Genomic DNA, 11,792 nt, shown 5'->3' with positions numbered 1-11,792 from the left:
CCTCCACCCCACTCCCTACCCCCCAATAAACACAATCCCTAGCAACAACTAATCTGTTTTCAGTCACTATAATTTTATCATTTATAGAATCTTATATAAATAGAATCATGCAGTATGTGACCTTTTGAGATTGACTTTTTCACTCTACATAATTCCCTGAGGTATATCCAAGTTGTATCCTGCATCGATAGTTTATTTGTTGTTAGTGCTGAGTAGCATTCTGTGGTATGGTGGTACCACCATTTGTTTAACCATTCACCTATTGAAGGGCATTTCAGTTGTTCCCTGTTTCCCTGTCTTTTGGCTGTTACAAATAAGGGTGCCAAGAACATTTGTGTACAGGTTTTTCTGTGAATATCGCTTTCACTGCTCTGGGATAAAGGCTTAAGTATGTAGTTGTTGGGTCATATGGTAAGTTCATGTTTAGTTTTGTAAAATATTGTCAGACTCTTTCCTACATGGCTATACCATTTACATTCCCACTAACAATGAATAAGTGACCTACTTTCTCTTCATCCTCGCTAGCACTTGGTGTTATCACTGCTTTTTATTTTAGCTATTCTGAAAAGTTTGTGGTGATATCTCATTGTGATTTTAATTTGCACTTCAATAACGTTGGACATAAATGTCTTGTCATGTCATTGGCTCATTTTCTAATTGGATTGTTTGCTTTTTTACCATTGAGTTTTGAGAGTTCTCTATTATATCCTAGATATAAGCCCTTTGTCAGATATGTCGTTTGCAAATTTTTTTTCCTGTTTGTTGCTTGTCTTTACATCCTCTTAACAAGGTCTTTTGCAGAATAAGTTTTTCATTTTGATGAGGTCCAATTTAATATTTTCTTTTGTGGATCATGTTTTTATTGTCATTTCTAAGAACTCTTCACTAAGCCCTAGGTCCTAAACGTTTTCTCCTGTTTTCTTATAAAGTTTTTATAGTTTTATGTGTTACATTTAAATCTATGACTCATTTTGAGTTGATTTTTGTGTAAGGTGTGAGCAATTTTTCAAATAAGTTGTATTATTCTTCTACTAATAAGTTTTATATACTCATGGTAGAAAAATCAGCAAATGCATGACATTACAGCAAAGAGAATTTAAATTTTTCATAATCCTACCACGTACAGAAAATCAGTTACATTTAGATGTATGTCTTCCCAGCTTTTAAAAAATCCTTTGTTTTTTATTTGATTCCTTCTAATTCCTTTTGAAGATGAGGGAAGATTTCAAAATGAAACTTAAAGGTTAGATGGATTTTCATTCTCTTTCGTCTTCATCCTTTGATTGGCCAGTTTTATAGATGAGAAAACTAAAGCTTAGAAAGGATAGACATCTTGCCTTCTGAAAAGTCCAGTCAGAACTTGAACTCAGCTCAACCTGACCACCAGCCATCATTCACCATGCTATACTCCACACAAGCCTAGATTACAAAAAAAGCCAACTGCTAGCACACAGAAAAGCAGAGGCAAAATTATTTGTCCAAGGCCTGGGGTCGTTTGGCAAGCCCGCTTGTAACTAATATGGAGGTAGAATAATTCCTAACAGCTCTGGCCTGGAGAGCTAAAAAAGGTACCCACGGAGAAATGAATACTTTGAAAAACAACAAATTAAGCATAGAGGGTCAAAGTATTATACAACTATTAAGATACAACTTAAGTGTGACCAGTGTTTTTATTATTAAAATAGATTATTTTCCGCAGGTGTCACAATAGAAAAATGGGCAGTGAAAATTTCTAGAATAAAAACGTTTAAAAAGCAGCTATAAAAGATATTTTGGGAACAATTAGGGGAAATTTGCACGTGCACTGGTATCTGATGATGACAAGTTAACGTTAATTTTCTCAGGTGTGACATGGAGTAGTGTAATACTGTCTGCAACTTTCAAATGGGTGGGAGGTTGGGGAAGCTCTATCTGTCTAGAGAGAAAGAGAAAATGTGGCAAAATATTAACCTATGTTGTATGTAGGTAGAAAGAACACCGGTGTTCATTGGGTCATTGTTTTAATTATTTCAATTTACTTTCAAAATAAAAAGGTAGATGTTGGGGTGGGAGAGAATCTCCTGACTTCTTTTCATAGCAAAACTTGTCTGAGCCATTGTGAGGAGCTAAGACCTTCCTGAGTCCCCCTGTAGGTGACATCTGCCATTCTAATGGTAGTTTGGGCATTCGGGGAGATTTTTTTTTAACCCTGGGCATTGGAAGACTGGCACTTGTGGCAGCACCAGGGTTTTCTTTTGGGATCATTTAGTGCTGTCCACAATGTTCTTCCCTTCCTAATTAAGGTATTGTAGGTATAGGACAATGATTCACACACAGCTAGCACCCGTTAACCAGAGTAACTCTCACCTCTGGTAATTCCTTTCTCCCAAAAAGAAAGCAAATACTGTATCTTTGAGGTTTAGTTGAAACAAAAACAGAGCCTTCCCTGACCGGGAATCGAACCCGGGCCGCGGCGGTGAGAGCGCCGAATCCTAACCACTAGACCACCAGGGAGCACATGAGAGCAGCTTCTACATCGAGCTAGACTAAGTGTAGAAGGTGTGACGTAAACTGGGTTCGTGAATATGATTACATGAACCTCGGGTACTTACACCGCCTCCCTCTTCCACCTAGACAGTCTCTCGGCCACTGTAAATCCGAGAAAACAGGCAGTGGAGAACAGCAGGAACGGTAAAGTCTGAATATGGCCGCCTTCTCAGAAAACAGGGGAAAAAAAAAAAAAAAAACCACGCCAGTAGCACGGGGTAAATGCGCTTACGTATGTTAGCCAGCTTAGCCGAAAGTGGTAAAAGAACGCCTGTCAGAAGTGGGATTCGAACCCACGCCTCCATTCGGAGACCAGAATGCCCACAGGGAAGGTACACACCTTGAGTCTGGCGCCTTAGACCACTCGGCCATCCTGACACGCTGCAAGCTGTTTACTCGTAGAGAGCCTGCTTCCTGCGGCAGTCTGCTGCGCGGCTCCGCCTCACGGTCCGGGCGGGCTGTTGCTGGATCCGCCCGGCCAGGGTGAAGGAGAACCGCCCGCTGGGCGCCGGCCGCCAGCCGCGGAGCTCTTGGAGGACACCGGGCACTCCGGAGTGCCCAACCTCGCTCTCCCGGGCGAAGCCAGAAATCGAGCCGGAGCTCCAGAAGCAAGGACAATCCCTCTAGAAAACCAGAGGGGTTAGTGACCACCCGGCCCAGCAAAGGAGGGAAACTATAGCAGCAAAGACAAAGAGAAAGCGCCAGGATGCAGCCCACCCGGGCTACCCGCCACTGCCAGATCCCGGGTTCCCGCCGCACATTCCTGGCCCTAGCTTCGAAAACTGGCTAGACGAGTGAATACAAAGAAAGCACTGGAATTGCCACAGAGTAAGCGACAGTGATTACTGTTGTTATTTCAAAATTATTAGGGCTTTCTGCCTTATTGTCCCTGGCATACCCATCCTCTTAAGGTGCACCCCTCTTCCTCTGCCAAGTCCCCCAGCCGTGGTTAGAGATAATGGGGAGATCAGTGTTCAAGAAAAAAAATTCATTCATGACACTTGTCAAAGCACTGTAAGGAAGACTTTATTCAAGGGGGGAGTTAGCAAGATATGTGTAGGTACCACTGCACCGGGGTCTTGCAGTGGGGGAGGAGAGATTAGACTCAGCTCTGAGTACAACAAGAGAGAGTGGAAATTTATAGCCAAAGAGAGAGGTTGGGAGGGCATCATTGGATGGAAAATTACTAAGGGGGGGATTCTGTACAAACCGATCTAACAGGGTTCTTGCTGAAGGTAGGCCAGAATATCAGATATCACCTGGCAGATGGTAGAGGACAAGGAGCCCCATTATATATTCAGGGTGATCATATATCAAGGATGGGGCATTCTGGTTAAACATATTTAGCAGGATTCTTGCTATATGGACATTGTAGAGAGAAACATGGAAGTCCGAAGGACAGGCCTAGTTTAAAAAGAGTTCAGGGGAGCAGTTAACACAGGAGTGCCAAGATAGCAAGAGTGCTTTAGCATCAAATGGAAAGACCCCACTCCTGTGCTCCAGACCACATACCATTCACTCACTCATTCATTCATTTGTTTATTGAGTCGTTATTGATATAGCAGTGAACAAAGTCCCTGCCCTGGCAAGCTGACTGCCGGTGAAGGGCACAGTCAGCACAAACAAACATACAGGCTGTAAGGACAAAACAAAAGCAGGGCAATGAGATGGTGGAGGTCTATTTTTAGACCGGCTTGATCAAGTAAGACCTCACTGCAGTGACTTTTTCTAAAAATAATTTTCGAAAAGTAAAACACATGACTCCCATGCAAATATATGAATGATGCCCATATATCAAGATTTTACTCAACTCATTAATGAGGGGATCTGTAAGATGTTATAACCAATTCAAAGGAGATTTTGAAGACATCATTTTTTTAAATTTTTTTTATGGCTGCGTTGGGTCTTCGTTGCTGCACGCAGGTTTCCTCTAGTTGCAGCGAGCAGGGGCTACTCTTCGTTGCGTTGCGCGGGCCTCTAACTGCAGTGACCTCTCCCGTTGGGGAGCACGGGCTCTAGGCGTGTGGGCTTCAGCAGTTGTGGCTCGTGGGCTCAGTAGCTGTGGCTCATGGGTTCCAGAGCGCAGGCTCAGCAGTTGTGGCGCACGGCCTAGTTGCTCCGCGGCATGTGGGATCCTCCCAGACCAGTGCTCGAACCCGTGTCCCCTCATATTGGCAGGCAGACTCCCAACCACTGTGCCACCAGGGAAGTCCCCCACTATTCTTTTAATAGTCAGCCAAAGGAATGTTGAAAAGAGATTGCTAACAGATGGAAGATAGGTTAATATATTAAGGGTATAATAAACTGTGATGTTTAAGGTATGGTCACTACTTTGGGGTTGTTTTTTTCCACCAGAGATAAATCAGGTGCATCTCTTGACAAATTTTATTTGTATTGCTATAAATAGGAATCTTTGGCCTTGCACTCAGACAGAAACCATTTGCATTACTATCGGTTTTCTACAAGTTAATTTCTACCCATATGGAATTGTGAAATAAAGTCAGTAGAAGCCAATCAAAGGTGCACATGGAATCAGATAATCCCCAAAAGATCTGCTAGATAATGCTAAGCTGTAAGGACACCTAGTGTCCAAGAGAATCAGAGCTGAATAACAGTTAAAGCATTAAAAACATATTTTATCCAGGAACTATTGCAATAGGGGAAAAGAGACCTTATATAATAGAACTGGGCTCAATTCCAAATACAGCAAGGAAAAGTGGGGATTTCTGGCTAAGGAGCACGGTGGGGTCTCTGGATGGAAAATGGCTGAGAAGAGACATCAAGAGTAGAGAGATTCTTGCTAAACTGATTTAATAGGATTCCTGCAGGCCTGGGTCATCAGATATCACCTGGAGAATGGTGGGGATGAGGAATTTGATTAGCTGTGGAGGGTGATCAGGTATCAAAGGTGGGGGGATCCTCACTAGACTAACTAGCAGGATTCTTATTAAAACTAGACTCTACAAGGCAGGACATGGAAGCGCAAGATCAAGGCCTAGTTGAAAAGGGGGCTCAGAGGAGCCTGACTAAATTTTGGTCAAAGAGGGAACTTTTGTCACACTAATAATCTCTTTTCTACTTTCAAGTTTTAGATAATCATTTCTTTCACATTGGAGCCTTAACTGAAGAGAGGACATAAGCATTGAGAGAAGGGGAGGGATATTTTCCCTCCCCTGACAATAATATCCTAATTTCTCTGGTGGTCTACTTGGCCTTCAGGAACGTCTGACCAGCCTGACCTTACCTCACAGTATCCCATGTACCCCAGTGAGCTAGCTGCTTTTTCCTCAACATGCTTGATCTGCCTTCATTCCTTCTAGCTCACCCAGAAAATCCTCTGAGACCCTGGAGGGCAAGGACCAGGGATACACCAGAGAAGAAAACAAAATGTCTGAGCTCAAGAAGCTCACATTCCAGCAAAGAAAGATGGAAAATAAACAAAATAATTATATGTGGGGAGTGATAAGTACTGTGAAGAAAAATAGAGAAAGAAGGGTAGAGAGAGATGTAAGTGGTTCAGAAGGCCTCTCAGGATGTGGCTTTTGAGCAGACATTTGAAGAGAGTCAGGGAGCAACCAGATAGAATATCTGTGGAGAGAGAGAACAGATGCAAAGGCCAGAAAGGAGTGCAAAACAGACAATGTGGCTGGAACTGAATGAGAGGGCCTGGTGCCAGGCTGAGTGAAGAGGAGAGCTGAGGTTTGGTAAGATATGGCCTGCTTTCCAAGGATCCTCTGCCTGCTATATGGAGAGTGGACCGCAGAGTGCATGAATGAAGCAGGGAGAAGAGTTGAGAGGCTAGTGCAAACTCCCTCGGATGGACGAGGGAAACAGCAGGCCAGATGGTGAGAGATAGTTGAATTCTGGATATATTTCTAAGATGGAGCCAATAAGATTTGTTGATGCACAAGAAGTAAAGAAGTGGCGTGTACCTAGAGGAATTTGGGCCTGAGCAATTGGCTAATAGGGAAGGCAGGGAGGAGGCAGACTGTGGAGGAGGGAGAGTATTGATTTTGATCTTCAAGTTTAAGATGTCTGTTAGTCATCACTAATCATTAGAGAAATGCAAATCAAAACTACAATGAGGTATCACCTCACACCAGTTAGAATGGGCATCATCAGAAAATCTACAAACAACAAATGCTGGAGAGGGTGTGGAGAAAAGGGAACCCTCTTGCACTGTTGGTGGGAATGTAAATTGATACAGCCACTATGGAGAACAGTATGGAGGTTCCTTAAAAATCCAAAAATAGATCTACCATATGACCCAGCAATCCCACTACTGGGCATATACCCTGAGAAAACCATAATTCAAAAAGACCCATGCACCCCAATGTTCATTGCAGCACTATTTACAAGAGCCAGGACATGGAAGCAACCTAAGTGTCCATCGACAGACAGATGGATAAAGAAGATGTGGTACATATATACAATGGAATATTACTCAGCCATAAAAAGGAACGAAATTGGGTCATTTGTAGAGACATGGATGGATCTAGAGAGTGTCATACAGAGTGAAGTAAGTCAGAAAGAGAAAAACAAATATCGTATATTAATACATATATGTGGAACCTAGAAAAATGGTGCAGATGAACTGGTTTGCAGGGCAGAAATAGAGACACAGATGTAGAGAACAAATGTATGAACACCAAGGGGGGAAAGTGGCAGGGGGTGGGCAGGTGGTGTGATGAATTGGGAGATTGGGATTGACATATATACACTAATATGCATAAAATGGATAACTAATAAAAACCTGCTGTATAATAACATAAATAAAATTAAATTAAAAAAATTTTAAATGCCTGTTAGAGGAGTCAAGTAGCAGATAGATACAAGCATCTGGAGTACAGTGGGAGATATGAAGTGGAAGGTCATTGGCCAATAAATTGTATTTACTTGTATCCCTGCCATAAAACAGGGAATTCGCTGGCAGTCCAGTGGTTAGGACACCGCTCTCCCACTTCAGGGGACACGGGTTCGATCCCTGGTCGGGGAAATAAGGTCCCGCGTGCCACCTGGGGCAAAAAAAAAAAAGGCATAAAACAGGATGAGCTCACCTAGAAAGTGGGTATAGAGGCCAAAGACTGAGCCCTGGGACATTCCAATAAGTTGAGAAAGAGGAGGAAGCAGCATAGAAGGCTGAGAAAGAATGGCCAGTGGGAAAGAAAGAAGAAGAGAAGACTGTGGTGTTGTAGAAACCATGTGGAGAAAGAGGGTAGAGGAAAAGAAAAGTGATCAACCGTCCAATGCTGCTGAGGAGAGTAACTTGAGAACCCAGTGGAGCAGGGTTCTGGTGAGCTTGGAGGACACACTGGAGGTGATGACAGTACATATTGATGCCCTTTGGGAGGTGCTCTGCCCTAAATGGCATCAGCAATACGGAATGCTAGCTGCAGGAGACCACAGAATCAAGGTTTGGGTTTGTTTGAAAACAGACATTACATGATGTGTTGTATTGATGGCAATGATCCTGTGTTGTTATACTTCTTAGCATTCTCTGGACCCCTCTGGCCGTGTGGTGAAGACTACTTCTCATGGTTTTTGTTTGTTTAAAAAAAAAAACTGAGGAGGGACTTCCCTGGTGGCACAGTGGTTAAGAATCCACCTACCAATGCAGGGCACATGGGTTCAAGCCCTGGTCTGGGAAGATCCCACATGCAGCGGAGCAACTAAGCCCCTGAGCCTGTGCTCTAGAGCCCACGAGCCACAACTACTGAAGCCAGCGCACCACAACTACTGAAGCCCATGCGCCTAGAGCCCAAGCTCCGCAAGAAGAGAAGTCACTGCAATGAAAAGCCTGCACTCCGCAACGAAGAGTAGTCCCCACTCGCCGCAACTAGAGAGAGCCCGCGCACAGCAACGAAGACCCAACACAGCCAAAAATAAATAAATACATTTATTTAAAAAAAACTGAGGAGAAATTGATATAACATAAAATTAACTATTCAAAGTAGCATTTAGTACACTCACTATGTTGTACAACCACTATCTCCAAAATATTTTCATTATCACAAAAGCATACCTTGTACCTGTTAAGCAGTTACTCCCTGTCTTAGTCAGCTTGGGCTCCTGTAATAAGATGCCATAGACTGGAAGGCTTAATAAAAATTTATGTTCTCATGGTTCTGAGGGCCCCACCCTCATGAACTTGTCTTAACCTAATTAGCTCCCAAAGTCCCCATCTTAAAATACCATCACATTGGGGAGTAGGGCTTCAACATGCAAATTTGGGGTGGCACAATTCAGTGGCCAGCACTCCCCATTCCTCCCTTCCTCTAGCCCCTGGCAACCACCAATCTGCTTTGTATCTCTGTGAATATACCTATTCTGGACATTTCATATAAATGGAATATTATATACAATCTTTTGTACAGGGCTTCTTTCACTTAGCTCACACACCAAGTAAGTGCGCATCCATATTGTAGCATGTATCATTACTTCATTCCTTTTCATGGCTGAATAATATTTCATTGTATGGATATATCACAATTTGTCCATTGATAGACATTTGGGCAATTTTAGCTATTATGAATAGTGCTCCTATAAACTGATGTGTACATGTGTTTAAGTACCTGTTTTCAATTCTTTGGGTAAATACCTAGGAATAGAATTGCTGGGTTATTGGTAATTCTATTTTGGGTCATTAGAATCTATTTTCCACAGTTGTTGAACAATTTACATTCCCACTGGCCATGTATGAGGATTCCAATTTCTCCTATTCTCTCCCCAGCTGCTTTTTTTTTTTTTTTTTTTGATTATAGCCACCCTCTTGGGTATGAAGTGGTGACTCACTGTGGTTTTAATTTGCATTTCCCTAAAGACTAATATATTTTCATGTGTTTCTTGGCCATTTGTATGTATTCTTTGGAGAAATGGCTATTTCTTTGTCCATGTAAAAACTTGGGGTGTTTGTCTTTTTGTTATTCAGTCGTAAGAACTCTTTGTATATTCTGGATACTAGACCTTTATTAGCTATATGACTTGCAAATATTTTTTTCCATTCTGTATTTTCATTCTTCATGATGTCCTTGATGCACAAATTTTTAAAATTTTGATTACGTGTAATTTACATTTCCTTTTGTTGCTCATGCTTTTGGTACCCTAAGAATCCATTGCCAAATTGGAGGTCATAAAGATTTATCCCTATTTTTCCTAATAGTTTTATTATTTTATCTCTTATATTTACGCTGTTGATCTATTTTGAGTTAATTTTTGTGTGTGGTATGAGGTAGGGGTCCAACTTCATTCTCTGCATGTGGATATCCAGCTGTCTTAACACCATTTGTTTAAGAGACTGTTCTTTCCTCATCATTCAAAATCCATTGACCCTAGATATATGGGCTTATTTCTGGGCTCTCAAATCCATTCCAGTGGTCTATATGTCTATCTTTATTCTAGTACCACACTGTCTTGATAACTTTTTTATAGTTTTGTAATAAGTTTTGAAATCAGGAAGTGTGAGTCCTCCAATTTTGTTCTTTTCTTCAGGATTGTTGAGGCTATTTGAGGGCCCTTGTAATTATAGATGCATTTGAGTATTGGCTTTTCCATTTCTGAAAAAAAAAAGCCATTGGAATTTTGTTACAGATTACATCACTTTGGGTAGTTTTGACTCTTAACAATATTGTGTTCCAGGCAATGAATATGGGATATATTTCCATTTATTTATGTCTTTAATTTATTTCAGTAATGTTTTTTAGTTTTCAATGTAGAAATCTTTCACCTTTCTGGTTAAATTTATGCATAGGGGGCTTCCCTGGTGGCGCAGTGGTTGAGAGTCCGCCTGCCGATGCAGGGGACACGGGTTCGTGCCCTGGTCCACGAAGATCCCCCATGCCGCGGAGCGGCTGGGCCCGTGAGCCATGGCCGCTGACCCTGCAGGTCCGGAGCCTGTGCTCTGCAACGGAAGAGGTCACAACAGTGAGAGGCCCGAGTACCGAAAAAAAAAAAAAATTATGCATAAGTATTTTATTCTCTGGGGGCTATTGTAAATGGAATTTTCTATTGTAAATGGAATTGCTGGTGTATAGAAACACAACTGAATTTTGTGTTTTGATCTTGTACTCTACAATGTTGCCAAACTAAACTTGTTTGTTAGTTCTAATAGTGTGTGTGTGTGTGTGTGTGTGTGTGTCTATTCATTGGGATTTTTAATATATAGGATCATGTCATCTGTGATGACAGAAAGTTTTACTTCTTCCTTTCCAATTTTGATGCCTTCTCTTTCTTTGTCTTGTCTAATTGCTTTGGCAAGAATTTCTTAGCACAATATTGAATAACAGTGGTGAAAGTGGACATTTTGTCTTGTTTCTGATCTTAGAGGGAAAACTTTCAGCCTTTCCCCATTGGCTATGCTGTTAGCTGTGGGGTTTTCATACATGCCCTTTATCATGTCATGGAAGTTCCCTCACAATGCTTTTATATTTTATTTTTCTTTTTCTGGCTGTGTTGGGTCTTCATTGCTACACGTGGGCTTTCTCTAGTTGTGGCGAGTGAGGGGCTACTCTCCGTTGCAGTGCATGGGCTTCTCATTGCGGTGGCTTCTCTTGTTGCAGAGCACGGGTTCTAGGCACACAAGCTTCAGTAGTTGCAGCACACAGGCTCGGTATTTTGTGGCTCACGGGTTCTAGACTGCAGGCTCAGTAGTTGTGGTACACGGGCTTAGTTGTTCAGCCACATGTGGGATCTTCCCAGACCAGGGATCCAACCAGTGTCCCCTGAATTGGCAGGCAGATTCTTAATTACTGCACCACCAGGGAAGTCCCCCTCACAACGTTTTTAAATACATAAGACAAAATACATAGAGTTACAAAGGAAACTAATTATGTTGAAATTGTTATCAAAATACTAAAATTAATTTGTGCTATAGTAATATGTGTGCTTATTTATTAACACATTAAATAACGAGATATAGTAGCATTTTGAGTTAGTGATAAATATAAATGACATTCTGAAATATCTGCAACAACTGTAACATGGTATGAAAATATCTATGATTTTTATTTGTGACAGTAGGTCCTGCTAATACTACTGTAGTTTGTTGTCTCCACTGTTAATGGAAAGAGATGCTCAATTTTAGCTAGACTTTAGTGAAGATAAAGATGTAAATTGTTCCCATCCAAATTCATGGGCCCCTGAATTCTACCCACTGGAATCCCAAGTTAAGAACCTCTCAAGTTGGGAGCAAATTGGTGATAGAAAAGACGGACATGATTGGGATGGAGGTGTGGGGAAGCAGCAAGCTGTTGTGCCCAGGAAAGTATTGG

Source organism: Leucopleurus acutus, assembly GCF_964270905.1.
Source record: "Leucopleurus acutus genome assembly, chromosome: 3".
Taxonomy (NCBI): Eukaryota; Metazoa; Chordata; class Mammalia; order Artiodactyla; family Delphinidae; genus Leucopleurus; species Leucopleurus acutus.
The sequence above is the reverse complement of the archived record's forward strand: the minus strand, read 5'-3'. Positions refer to the sequence as shown.